This window comes from Pleurodeles waltl, chromosome 12 (genome assembly GCF_031143425.1).
Source record: "Pleurodeles waltl isolate 20211129_DDA chromosome 12, aPleWal1.hap1.20221129, whole genome shotgun sequence".
Lineage (NCBI taxonomy): Eukaryota > Metazoa > Chordata > Amphibia > Caudata > Salamandridae > Pleurodeles > Pleurodeles waltl.
The window spans coordinates 530,897,368-530,909,836 of NC_090451.1; the positions used below are offsets into that span (position 1 = coordinate 530,897,368).

A 12,469-nucleotide genomic window follows, 5' to 3' on the forward strand; every position below is an offset into this window, starting at 1 on the left:
GTGCAAGCTGGCTTCACTTCCTCTTCTTCTGGTTGGAACATAAAGCAAGTACAGATTGTTTCAGCTGGAATAGGGTCCCTCCGCTGTAGGTGCTTTGATTGAGGTACTATTTTTTATTTATTTTCATTCTTCTTTCCCTGCCCACCTTGTCCATGTTGTTTCTTCCCCTCCACTCCCTTGTCCTTGTTACTTCTTCCTTTTCTGCCCCGATCCATGTTCTTATTCCCTTCCCACCTACATCTGTGTTGCATATTCCTCTCACAGAGCTTTTTTTAACCCGTCCGTTCCCTCCTACATACATGCCAATAGATCTGATTCAAGGTGGAAATGCCCAATTTTCAAAGCTACAAATGGCTATATTTGAGCTATCTCTGCCTGTAGGAAAGTACCATCTTGCCTGGCATGTTACCCCCATATTTCACTGTATATATGTTGTTTTAGTCTATGTGTCACTGGGACCCTGCCAGGCAGGGCCCCAGTGCTCATAGGTATGTGCCCTGTATGTGTTCCCTGTGTGATGACTGTCTCACTGAGGCTCTGCTAACCAGAACCTCAGTGGTTATGCTCTCTCTGCTTTCCAAATTGTCACTAACAGGCTAGTGACCAATTTCACCAATTCACATTGGCATACTGGAACACCCTTATAATTCCCTAGTATATGGTACAGAGGTACCCAGGGTATTGGGGTTCCAGGAGATCCCTATGGGCTGCAGCATGTCTTTTGCCACCCACAGGGAGATCTGACAATTCTTACACAGGCCTGCCAGTGCAGCCTGAGTGAAATAGCGTCCACGTTATTTCACAGCCATTTACCACTGCACTTAAGTAACTTATAAGTCACCTATATGTCTAATTCTTCACCTGGTGAAGGTTGGGTGCAAAGTTACTTAGTGTGTGAGCACCCTGGCACTAGCCAAGGTGCCCCCACATCGTTCAGGGCAAATTCCCCGGACTTTGTGGGTGCGGGGACACCATTACACGTGTGCACTATACGTAGGTCACTACCTATGTATAGCGTCACAATGGTAACTCCGAACATGGCCATGTAACATGTCTAAGATCATGGAATTGTCACCCCAATGCCATTCTGGCATTGGGGAGACAATTCCATGATCCCCCGGGTCTCTAGCACAGAACCCAGGTACTGCCAAACTGCCTTTCCGGGGTCTCCACTGCAGCTGCTGCCAACCCCTCAGACAGGTTTCTGCCCTCCTGGGGTCCAGGCAGCCTTGGCACAGGAAGGCAGAACAAAGATTTCCTCTGAGAGAGGGTGTAACACCCTCTCCCTTTGGAAATAGATGTGAAGGCTGGGGAGGAGTAGCCTCCCCCAGCCTCTGGAAATGCTTTGATGGGCACAGATGCTGCCCATCTCTGCATAAGCCAGTCTACACCGGTTCAGGGATCCCCCAGCCCTGCTCTGGCGTGAAACTGGACAAAGGAAAGGGGAGTGACCACTCCCCTGAACTGCACCTCCCAGGGGAGGTGCCCAGAGCTCCTCCAGTGTGCCCCAGACCTCTGCCATCTTGGAAACAGGTGTTGCTGGCACACTGGACTGCTCTGAGTGGCCAGTGCCAGCAGGTGACGTCAGAGACTCCTTCTGATAGGCTCTTACCTCTCTTAGTAGCCAATCCTCCTTCCTAGGTAGCCAAACCTCCTTTTCTGGCTATTTAGGGTCTCTGCTTTGGGGAATTCTTCAGATACCGAATGCAAGAGCTCACCAGAGTTCCTCTGCATCTCCCTCTTCATCTTCTGCCAAAGGATCGACCGCTGACTGCTCAGGACGCCTGCAAAACCGCAACAAAGTAGCAAAGACGACTACTAGCAACCTTGTATCGCTCATCCTGCCGGCTTTCTCGACTGTTTCCTGGTGGTGAATGCTCTGGGGGTAGCCTGCCTCCTTTCTGCACCAGGAGCTCTGAAGAAATCTCCTGTGGGTCGACGGAATCTTCCCCCTGCAACCGCAGGCAACAAAAGACTGCATCACTGGTCCTCTGGGTCCCCTCTCAGCACGACGAGCGTGGTCCCTGGAACTCAGCAACTCTGTCCAAGTGACTCCCACAGTCCAGTGACTCTTCAGTCCAAGTTTGGTGGAGGTAAGTCCTTGCCTCCCCACGCTAGACTGCATTGCTAGGTACTGCGTGATTTGCAGCTGCTCCGGCTCCTGTGAACTCTTCCAGGATTTCCTTCATGCACAGCCAAGCCTGGGTCCCCGACACACTAACCTGCAGTGCACAACCTTCTGACTTGTCCTCCGGCATCGTGGGACTCCCTTTTGTGACTTTGCGTGGACTCCGTTCACTCCTCTTCTAAGTGCCTGTTCCGGTACTTCTGCGGGTGCTGCCTGCTTCTGTGAGGGCTCCCTGACTTGCTGGGCACCCTCTCTGTCTCCTCATCCAAGTGGCGACCTCCTGGTCCCTCCTGGGCCACAGCAGCATCCAAAAACCCTAACCGCAACCCTTGCAGCTAGCAAGGCTTGTTTGCGGTCTTTCTGCGTGGGAGCACCTCTGCAAGCTTCTTCACGACGTGGGACATCCATCCCTCCAAAGGGGAAGTTCCTAGTCCTCTTCGTTCTTGCAAAACACCAAGCTTCTTCCATCCGGAGGCAGCTTCCTTGCACCCTCAGCTGGCATTTCCTGGGCTCCTGCCCACTCTCGACACTGTTGCGACTCTTGGACTTGGTCCCCTTGTCTTACAGGTACTCAGGTCCGGAAATCCACTGTTGTTGCATTGCTGGTGTTGGTTTTCCTTGCAGAATCCCCCTATCACGACTTCTCTGCTTTCTGGGGGTTGTAGGTGCACTTTACACCTACCTTCTAGGGTCTTGGGGTGGGCTATTTTTCTAACCCTCACTGTTTTCTTACAGTTCCAGTGACCCTCTACAAGCTCACATAGGTTTGGGGTCCATTCGTGGTTCGCATTCCACTTTTGGAGTATACGGTTTGTGTTGCCCGTATACCTATGTGCTCCTATTGCAATCAATTGTAACTTTACACTGCTTGCATTACTTCCTTTTGCTATTACTGCATAATTTTGGTATTGTGTACATATATCTTGTGTATATTTGTCATCCTCATACTGAGGGTACTCACTGAGATACTTTTGGCATATTGTCATAAAAATAAAGTACCTTTATTTTTAGTATATCTGTGTATTGTGTTTTCTTATGATATTGTGCATATGACACCAGTGGTATAGTAGGAGCTTTACATGTCTCCTAGATCAGCCTAAGCTGCTTTGCCATAGCTACCTTCTATCAGCCTTAGCTGCTAGAAACACCTCTTCTACACGAATAAGGGATAACTGGACCTGGTACAGAGTGTAAGTACCCCTTGGTACCCACTACAAGCCAGGCAAGCCTCCTACACTGCCTGAAACTGTTTCTGTTTTAATAGAAGTGAAAGGGGGAAATCCATTTACTCTAATTTTTTTCAATTTTCCTTCTTCCCTTTTTAGGTCAATGGCGCAAGCGCTCTGGCCTTTTGTAATCTATCTGTGGGCTTTTAACTACGCCCACTGCATGACCATCACTATCACTCATTCATGGGTTTGCCTTTCAAAAATCCTTTGTAATCATTGGTAAATGCTTTATGTTTGTCCCTCCTTGGGGCAGTTTTGTTAACACCTTGGCCATTGACCCTGTTAATAATTGCACTTTTGCTGATACGTTGGATTAAGAGCGAACTTCTTTTCCCTTGTGTCTCACCTTCGCGATCGTGCTCATGGGTGCGTGCCGCTTTGAAACGGCTCGCTGATGTCAACTGTTTTACTTTTCATTTTCAATTTATGTGGCAAGAAAAGTCCAGTAAGGAAATTAAAACGCTAATACCTCTGACTCGAGCAAACGCGAGACCCATTGCATTGCAAATGCTTGTTTAAATTGTTGACACGTATGCACCTACCACCCCCCTCCTGACTTCCACAGTCCTACCGATTGGGAAAGCCAATAGCTCACCCAAAGGTGAGACCTATTGGCTTTGCCAATACTTATATGTGCCACATCAGAAACACCTATCAAAGTCTTGGAGAGGGTTAATGGGGATAGCAGATTCCCCGAATTACTTTCGTTCCCGCCGTCCATGTTCACAAATTTTGGATGAATACATATCCTGCTGTAAACTATACGACGTGAAAGACATTTTTGACCTCATAATATCTGCCACATATCTTTACACCGAGTAAACGTGTAGTAAGTGCTGTGCCCCCTTTTATTAGTGAGGAAGGGGGGAGACAGAGGGTGAGCGAGTGTGTTAATATGCCTGCTGCGAACAGATCTGTATTTTAAGGTGGATAGTTGAGTGGATTAGTAAAGCCATCCTTTGCCATAGCGAGGTATGAATTTGTAATAGAAATCTGTTTTATGCACAGTGCTCCCATTTTCGCCAAGAAAACAGCAGCCATTTTGTCATATCGTCTCATATCATTAAAGTTCTAAAATGTGCAACCTGCGCTTTGTAGAAGCAAACATAGGGCACAAGGAAAAAAATGGAAACAGTAAATTAATTGACATAACATTTTATTTAAATATTAAAAACGAAAAAAAATATTTGCTCATGCATTGGCCGGGAATCGAACCCGGGCCTCCCGCGTGGCAGGCGAGAATTCTACCACTGAACCACCAATGCTTCAGCTGACAAACGAGACACAGATAGCCTTGATATAGTCAATGCAACGTCAGTGTCTACAAATATGAAGGTAATTAATATTGCAGTGAAGCCTTTGCAGTACGACTGAAATAATTCATTTTAAACGGGATGTTGAACTGGAAGAAGGCGGTGAGAACGCACACGGGACCACAAACTACCAACAAAATTAAGTCTTTTCGTGAATCCCATAAATGTGATAAGGAGCCTGGTTATGTAGGGTTTTTCGAAAAGCGCTACATAATGAAAACATTCCGCCTCAAAGCACACCAGAGCTGCCTCAACGGGCAGGGTTTAGGGTATTAACGAAGACACAACTGGGCGGAAATAAGCAACTGGTAAGCTTCGCGGAATCCTCAGTGCAATAGTAGATCTTCAGGAAGTGGGCCACGTGACCCGCCGCTCGGTAGCTCCTGCTCTCACCCAGGAACGCGGCAGAGTACATCTAGCGCCGTCACTATCCCCAGAGTTATCTATATGGTACTGCAGTCACCTCATACTTCCCGGTATTCTGTGACAAACAAAAGGCAGGATTTTAAGATTTCTGAAATGTAGATAAACTCGGAAGAAATTCGTTTTTAAATTGTAGATCTCGAAAAAAAGCGGTGTGCCACCACTGTCGTAAACAGTTTCCTGGTTCCATTTTGCACTGTAGCAACAGTGGTATTACTGCTGTGGCGGGAATAATAGGTTCGTATAAATGTGTTGCACAGCTCTCAATTTTTTAAATAATTCTTAAGAGTGAGAGCTGATTTGCATATGCTAATAATTAGGTCTGGGTGAACTTCGCAAAACTTGCTTTTACATAATTATGGAAAATTTTGGGAAAATTCAGAGAAATTCAAATCTGACATTTTGCGCCATATTTTGGCACGAAAAGCATCCACACTTCAATGTTTGAAAGAGGACGCATTTCACTGAAAAAACACAACACAAAAACCTCAATGGCAAGGGCAGAAGGCGCTCACGTTCGAACGTATTCTCAATGTAAAATTTAGCCCCGACTTTTTTTTTTTTAGGCATGAAATAACGCAATGTGTTTCGATAGCATACTTGTGGGAATAACGCACAAGGAGGGGAAGTGAAATGACCAGCATTACGCGAATTACACAGTCGTAATTAAAATTCGTCCTGGCCTTTAAAATTTATAAAATTATATCATAGAAAGTGACATCACTCTTCCAAATCAACAACATGAAAAGAGACATCAGTAAAACGGTATTAATATAACAACAAGAGTAAAATAAGTAATATTGCATCCAAGTTTCAGTGAGATAGACAAATGGTTTTCGAAAATTGTGGAGCACACTGTGTGGTAGGATTTCTCCCCTAAGACCTCTGAGCTCACAGTAGTAGAGTTCTGACTATAGACACATTATAGTATAGCTTCTATTCCTTCTCAGCAGGTGTGAGATTTAGGCCCAGATTTAAGAGGGCCTAGCACCTCCTTGCGCCACATTAGCATAATTTTTTTTACACTAATATGCATTGCGCCACTTTGTGACTGGTTGCACCACACCATGCCTGTGTCAGGCATAAAGTATGCAAGGGGAGCGTTCCCGCATTGGGGAAGCCAAAAAATGCGCAAAGAACTCTAAAAGATTCCCTTGTGCCATTTTTTTGCAGCATTTTTAATGCCTGCTCAGAGCAGGCATTAAAAGGGGTCACACCATTATTTATAATGAGTCCCTAGGTACTGTACAGGGTGAGTGCCAACAGTTTGGCGCTAACAGTGAACAGTACATCATTAGCATCAACATTTTTTAGGCTACTGCCCCCTACCTGTGCCATGGTGTGCCATATTTTAAATAAGTAATTGGGACTTGATGTCTCTAATGTTACTAGGTCATATATTTCCCAGGAACAGGGGTAATTATTTCTACGTCCCCTGTCATCGTCCCAGTCATTACAAAAAAGATGTCTCCATCTTTTGCAGGAGAAAGAAACAGAAAGTATGTTACAGCTCTGCCCACCCATAGGGCACTTAAGGATCATTGGAACAGTACAACTTCCTGTTTTGTTCTTTTGCCTATGACTAGGACAGGAATAGGGAGTTCAGGTCTTTGCAAGGCTTAGACCTGCTATGCTAGTGTTTAGGATCCATCTGTGCCTGGCACAGAAGAGAAATGGGCAACATGAGGGTTTACCTCAGGAGGATGAAGATACCCCCAGAGGAAAGTGCAGGCAGTCCTAGAGGGGACAGCAACATGTCTGGAGGATCAACCAGGTAGGTGAACGGTGTTCTCCCCAGGCTGACGTGGGGAAGAATTTCTTAAAAAATGAGGAGAGCAAATGATGTGTTTTTGGCCTTGTGCGAATGTCCTAATGTGAGTGCTCCTTCTCTTGTGCATGAGCTCTAAAGGGTTCTGTGATGTGCATGTGCAACCTTTCCTTTTCTATTAAAAACACAAGGAAGTATGCAAGAAGGTTGTTTTGGTGCCTGGGGACAGAGGTTGCTGGGTGTTCTTGGTGGTGATCTTCCTGATTTATTATGGGCAAGTACAGCAGATAGAGGCATAATTTAGAGGGGCCTCTTCCTCTTGATGTTCTTCAAATTCTCCCCCTGGGAAAAGACATAAAATCTCCAAGTGCTTCTGTAGAGCCTCTGTTAAGGTAGTTTCAACAGACTCCAGACATGGATCTACCTATTCATCACCATGTGACCAAAGTCATCTTAAAAGAATATAAGGACCCGCATAAGAAATGCGTATAAAGATTAATGTCACAATTATATTCCTTAGAAGAAGTAGATATGTTTCTGGAAGTAGTCTCAGTAGATTCCTTTCTGGCAAGGTTGCCCAGAAGAACCTCTATGGCTAAAGAAAGTATTTCAAAGGACCAAACTGACAAGAAGATTGATGCTTCACTCCAAAAATCTTATGCAGAGGTCCACTTGGAAATGAAGGTACTTATGGAGCCTGAACGTGTCAGTCATTGAGCTCAACATTTAAATCCTCTTTAAAGTGATACAAGAGAGGGCAGAACGCTCTGTACGTGTGTAAGCTATGGAGAAAAAAAGTTGAGTTTATTTCTGATATTACCTTTGACATTGTAAGGGTGACAGAACTTCCTCAAGGAGTAATACAAGCAGCAAGACAGAATCTTCACTTAAGAGCATGGAATATGTATTTAGCCCAGAACTCTCAAGCTCTGAACATACCTTTTGAGGGCTTGAAGCTCTTTTGCCCTCAGTTAGAAGGTAAACTGCATCGTCTTTTTAAAGAGAAAAAACATTTCTCTCCATTTTGACAGTCTTCTTCTACATTCAATACCTTTTTGCAATCATCTAAGTTCCTTCTTTTGACAGCCTTTAAAGAGAGCTTCAAACCATTCTCAGTTCAGCTTTTCTAAAATGCAAAGAAGAAAAGGTGTTAAGCCTCTGGGAGACATGAAAACCAAAGCTCCTTCACCATAAAGAAATCAGTGCTTCATATTACGCAGAAGATGGCCACAACTGACCAGCAGGAGTTCAAATATTTTACTTTAGGAAGGCTTGGGGAAGACAGAGGGATTGGCCTCAGCATCCCCCACTTGAAACACTGTGATCATGACATGCCTAACCTAAGTCACACCAACAACAGAGAGGCTAAAGCAACTAACAGCACTTCCTGGATTTTTCTGTTTTGTGGTAAGACACATATATGCCTACTCCTTGTTTTTGGTGCATACCAACAAAGTATGTATGTGGCGTTAGGATCCACCCCCAGCAGTGGTTGTATTCTGTGCATTGGTTCACGTATGTTGTTACTGTGGCCATTTGTGCTAGCCATTTTCCTGCTGAATGGGGAAAGAAGGATGCTAATTTGTGGTTTGCACCCACTGCCTTTGCCTGGTCCTCAGATGGTGGTGGTGCCGCAGGTTTCGGGAGATTATGTGAACTAGTTGCTACATAAACCAGCCAACAGAGAAGTATATCAAAGTTACATCATGACTAAAAAAAGCATGGTGTACATATAGCACACTTAAAAGAGCACTCAATCAGACGTGGGGCAACCTGTTTCTTCTGGGCTTCCTTCATTGGCATAACTGCAACAGATTAACAATAATGTTGTTGCTGCTGCTATTTAGGCCATAGAAGGTTCTCCCATTGTTAAGCCATCTATATGGGAGGAGCAGTTTGATTTTCATGGTGGTGGACACACAAGTCTTCAACTCTACAGTGCTGTTCATTTTTCCTAGATTTTTGTCCAAAAGATACCCATGGCGTGCTTTCCATGCAGAGTTGCCATCTGTTTTAAAAGTTGACTGCCTTATGGCTGGTCTTTCCTCCCAAGGTTCCATTATTTCAGAGGATCGTTTCCTTGCTGAGATGGTTAATAAAATGGAGGAGGTTGAGATAAAGAGACATTACTCTAATTCCAATTTCCCCAAACATGCCAACACTTATGCCACTTTTTCAAAGGAAACCAAAAACGTGATGGGTGTGCTTGAATTAACCTCAGTTACTGGTCATTACCTGGGGCTGCTTCCCAGCAATATAGGCTGATAGGAAATCTGGCCTGGCAGTTCAGGGGGGGCTGATCCTACTGAAGCAACAGCAAGACAGATCTGCATGTGGCTGGTTCCTGTCTGCGGTAGCATAGTTGAAAAAAAAAAACAATGGACTGGATTGCGGTCCAGTGTAATTACCAGTGTCTGATATTATTCAAGCAATCCACCAATCACTTTCTTGTTTTTTAGTTATGTTGTTCAGTCCCTATTCATAGCCTTTCAACCGTGGCTGAAGAGATGCAAAAGGGTAATGATAGTACTGCTACACTGTTGATGACTAAGCAAGAGGCTACAGTATTATCAGAGATTAATTTTGTTGTGGCGAATCACCAAATTTGGATGATTAGGATAATTGCAAAAGTCTTGGTAACTGCATTTGCACTACACAGGATCAAAACAGTTTGTCACACAATTGGAAGAGATGAGCAAATGATCTGCAGAAGGTTGAAATTTGATGAGTTCTATGTGTCCTGCGGGCAGAGGCTGTGGAGAGGAACCAGGAGAGCTTTTAGGCCTGGTCCTGCACCAATGGGTCTGAGCCAGCCTTTTTAAGGATGGGTTTGAGGCCCAGGTGCCCCTTTTTCTGACAATTTCCTGTCACTGTCCTTCTCAAGTCCATTCCTCCATCTCCATATCATGACTATCCATTGGCTCTTCTGGTTGCGGATGTGCATTGGGAGGGTGTCTTCAGAATCTTATGTGTATTTGGGGTTCCTTAGTGTTAGACAGAAAGTTGGTTTATTTGAATAGTCTAGAACAGCTACCAGATTCGGTTCAGAGAACTTCCTTTGGAATTATCCCATTCCACTTGAAATCCTTAATGTCCTTTGTAGTGAAAAGGTCTCACTGAGGAAATACAGTACCTGCTATGAAAAGCTGAAATTGTTCCTATGCCTAGGCAGGAAATAAATCCGGGGTGCTATTCTAATTTTAGTACAAAAGGGATTAAGTGCCTTCATTCCTCACATTTCCTTTTAGATAGTAATTCCCTTAGTCCATACTTGCACTGGTTTCTCCAAGATATTTTCTAGCCTTGTTAGACCTCAGAGATACTTTCTCCATATTCTAATGCACTGGGAGGTGCATGTGTTTCCTTGTTTTTTTTGCCCTAAGCCACCATCATCAGTTCCTTGTGTTACATTTTGGACTAGCATCTGCCTCGAGGATCTTCACAAAAGTTCTGAGCCCTTAATGGGTGTCCTGCATTCTATGGGCATTTGCGTTTTTTCATACTTAAGACGACTGGCTAGTTTGTGCCTCCTCTCTTTCCAGTGCATGCAGTAAGCAACGTTCCGTCGGTCTGCCAGCTGACCCAGTCCCATGGGTTTATCATCCATTGGAAGAAGTCGCACCTCTCCCCCACTCAATGTTTTTAGTTTCTCAGGGCAGTCTTTGCACAGACTTGGGGTGAGTGTTTCTTCACCTACTAAGGAAACTGAAGTTAACATATTCTCTGAGGGCAGAGACGTAACACAGTGCCATGCATCTCCCCACGGTGTGTAGGAGCCCTCGGGGTTCCCCAGCCCCTCAGCTCAGGTGCAATAAACGTACTGGCTGGCATGGTAAACAAAACAAAAGCTTGGGGAGGCCATCTGCTTTCCCGAGCAGAAAGTAACACAGTTGCAACAATTTTTTTAATGTAATGTTTCAGGTGGATATGGCTGTGAGAGCCTGCACCTTAATAATTCAGATACCCCAAGATTTACCTCTGACGGTTCAGCTCCAGTTCTCTTGATCTTGCAGCAAGAGTCATCATCCTCACAACATTAAACGCACCGAGTTAGCAGATACACTGTGCTCAGCCGAATCTGCGAGAGAGGACTCACAGCGAGCAATGATTTTGAGAGGGAACGGGCAGGAGCAGAATACGCAAAACACAAGAGAACTGCATCCATTTTAACGAAATGGTGTCTCACCCGCAAATGTGACCTAACTTAAACTACATCAATAAAACTCCTAAACATTAAAATCAAATTGTTCAAAGGACAACATCATTAATTCATCGGTTACAACTATGTTGTAATTGAATATGTATTTATATAGAACTTGCTACCCCTAGAGAGATGTTGAAGTGCTTTTCAGCGAGTAGCACAAGCCTCAAGAACTCAAAGTGTATTACTGGTTATTATAGGGAAACATGAGGTGGTAATTGGAGCGGTGGCCATGTAAGCCTGTTAGTTAGATTGAAAAGGATAAAGTAGGGCTAGAAGGTGGTATTTGGAGGATCATAGTAGTAAAATGATGTTTTGGATGAACCAAAGGGGGGAATAGAGGAGGGAAGAGCCCGAAAGGATTATTTAGGCGATCATAGTAGTAAAATGAGGTTTCGATGAGTCAGAGAGTGGAGATGGAGGATATATTGAAAGAGGAATAGGATGAGACACAGAGTAGCGAGCTGGAGAGAGTTGAACGTTTTTTTTCCTACAGTGAGAGAAAAGTAATACATATATTAGATAACTACATTAAAACGCAACACATTCATATAGAAAATAATAAAGATATATAAAGTTGTATTATATAAAGTCCCATATGTACATGTATATGTAGAAACTCAGACTTTCATGAGTTGCTGTACATTAAAACTTATTTATTTATTTCTATATATTTTGTATTTGATATCTTTATATTTATTTTATATTTTTCCAAATATTACAGTGAAGCACTTCTACATACAATAGTTGTGATCATATTTAAGCATTGTGATAAACACAATACAACGGAGACCCATAAGCATATATTCAAAACAAATACATGTAAACTAAGCGGTAACCTATATACACAATAAGCATAAAATATTATATATATTTATACATAAGTAATACATACATATGTTAAACAGACCTATAAGAGTATCTATATATGTTTGAACCATAAGCAATAATTATATTTTTACAAATAAATTCACACATCTAAATATATACATATAATCAAATCATACATGTTTACATACATAAGAATATTCTGTACATTTGTGTTTTGAGTATGGTGGTCATGTAGTAAAGAGCAAGAAGTCTTCTGAAGAAAAGATAGTTATTAGTGGATGTTATGTTTAGGGGTAATTAATTCCACAGTTTAACTGCTTGAACTGAGAAAATACCACTCACGTTTTTTCTTGTATGCTGGGGTTTTGAGAAGGGTGCCATTCTGCAGCTGAGGTTCCTTTGTTGTATGTACTTGGTGATATTATTCCTGATAAAAAGTGGTCCTGTTCCACAGATTTAATTTGTGGCTTATACAAAGCAGGTTGAAAGTGGCTCTTCTAGCAACCAGTAACCAATGTAGGGCCCTAAAGGCAGGGGACATGCGGGCTTGTGCATTTACATGTAGAAGTAGTCTGG

At 43.5% G+C, this 12,469-nt stretch overlaps 1 protein-coding gene and 1 non-coding gene across 3 annotated transcripts in view; both read right to left on the reverse strand.

Annotated features, from left to right (window-relative positions):
- IL34 (interleukin 34) overlaps window positions 1-12,469 on the reverse strand; it is a 458,594-nt gene that overhangs the window by 100,939 nt on the left and 345,186 nt on the right. The window lies entirely within an intron of this gene.
- On the reverse strand, window positions 4,552-4,622 carry TRNAG-GCC (transfer RNA glycine (anticodon GCC)). The gene has a single exon. It is a non-coding gene; the product is annotated as a tRNA-Gly (tRNA).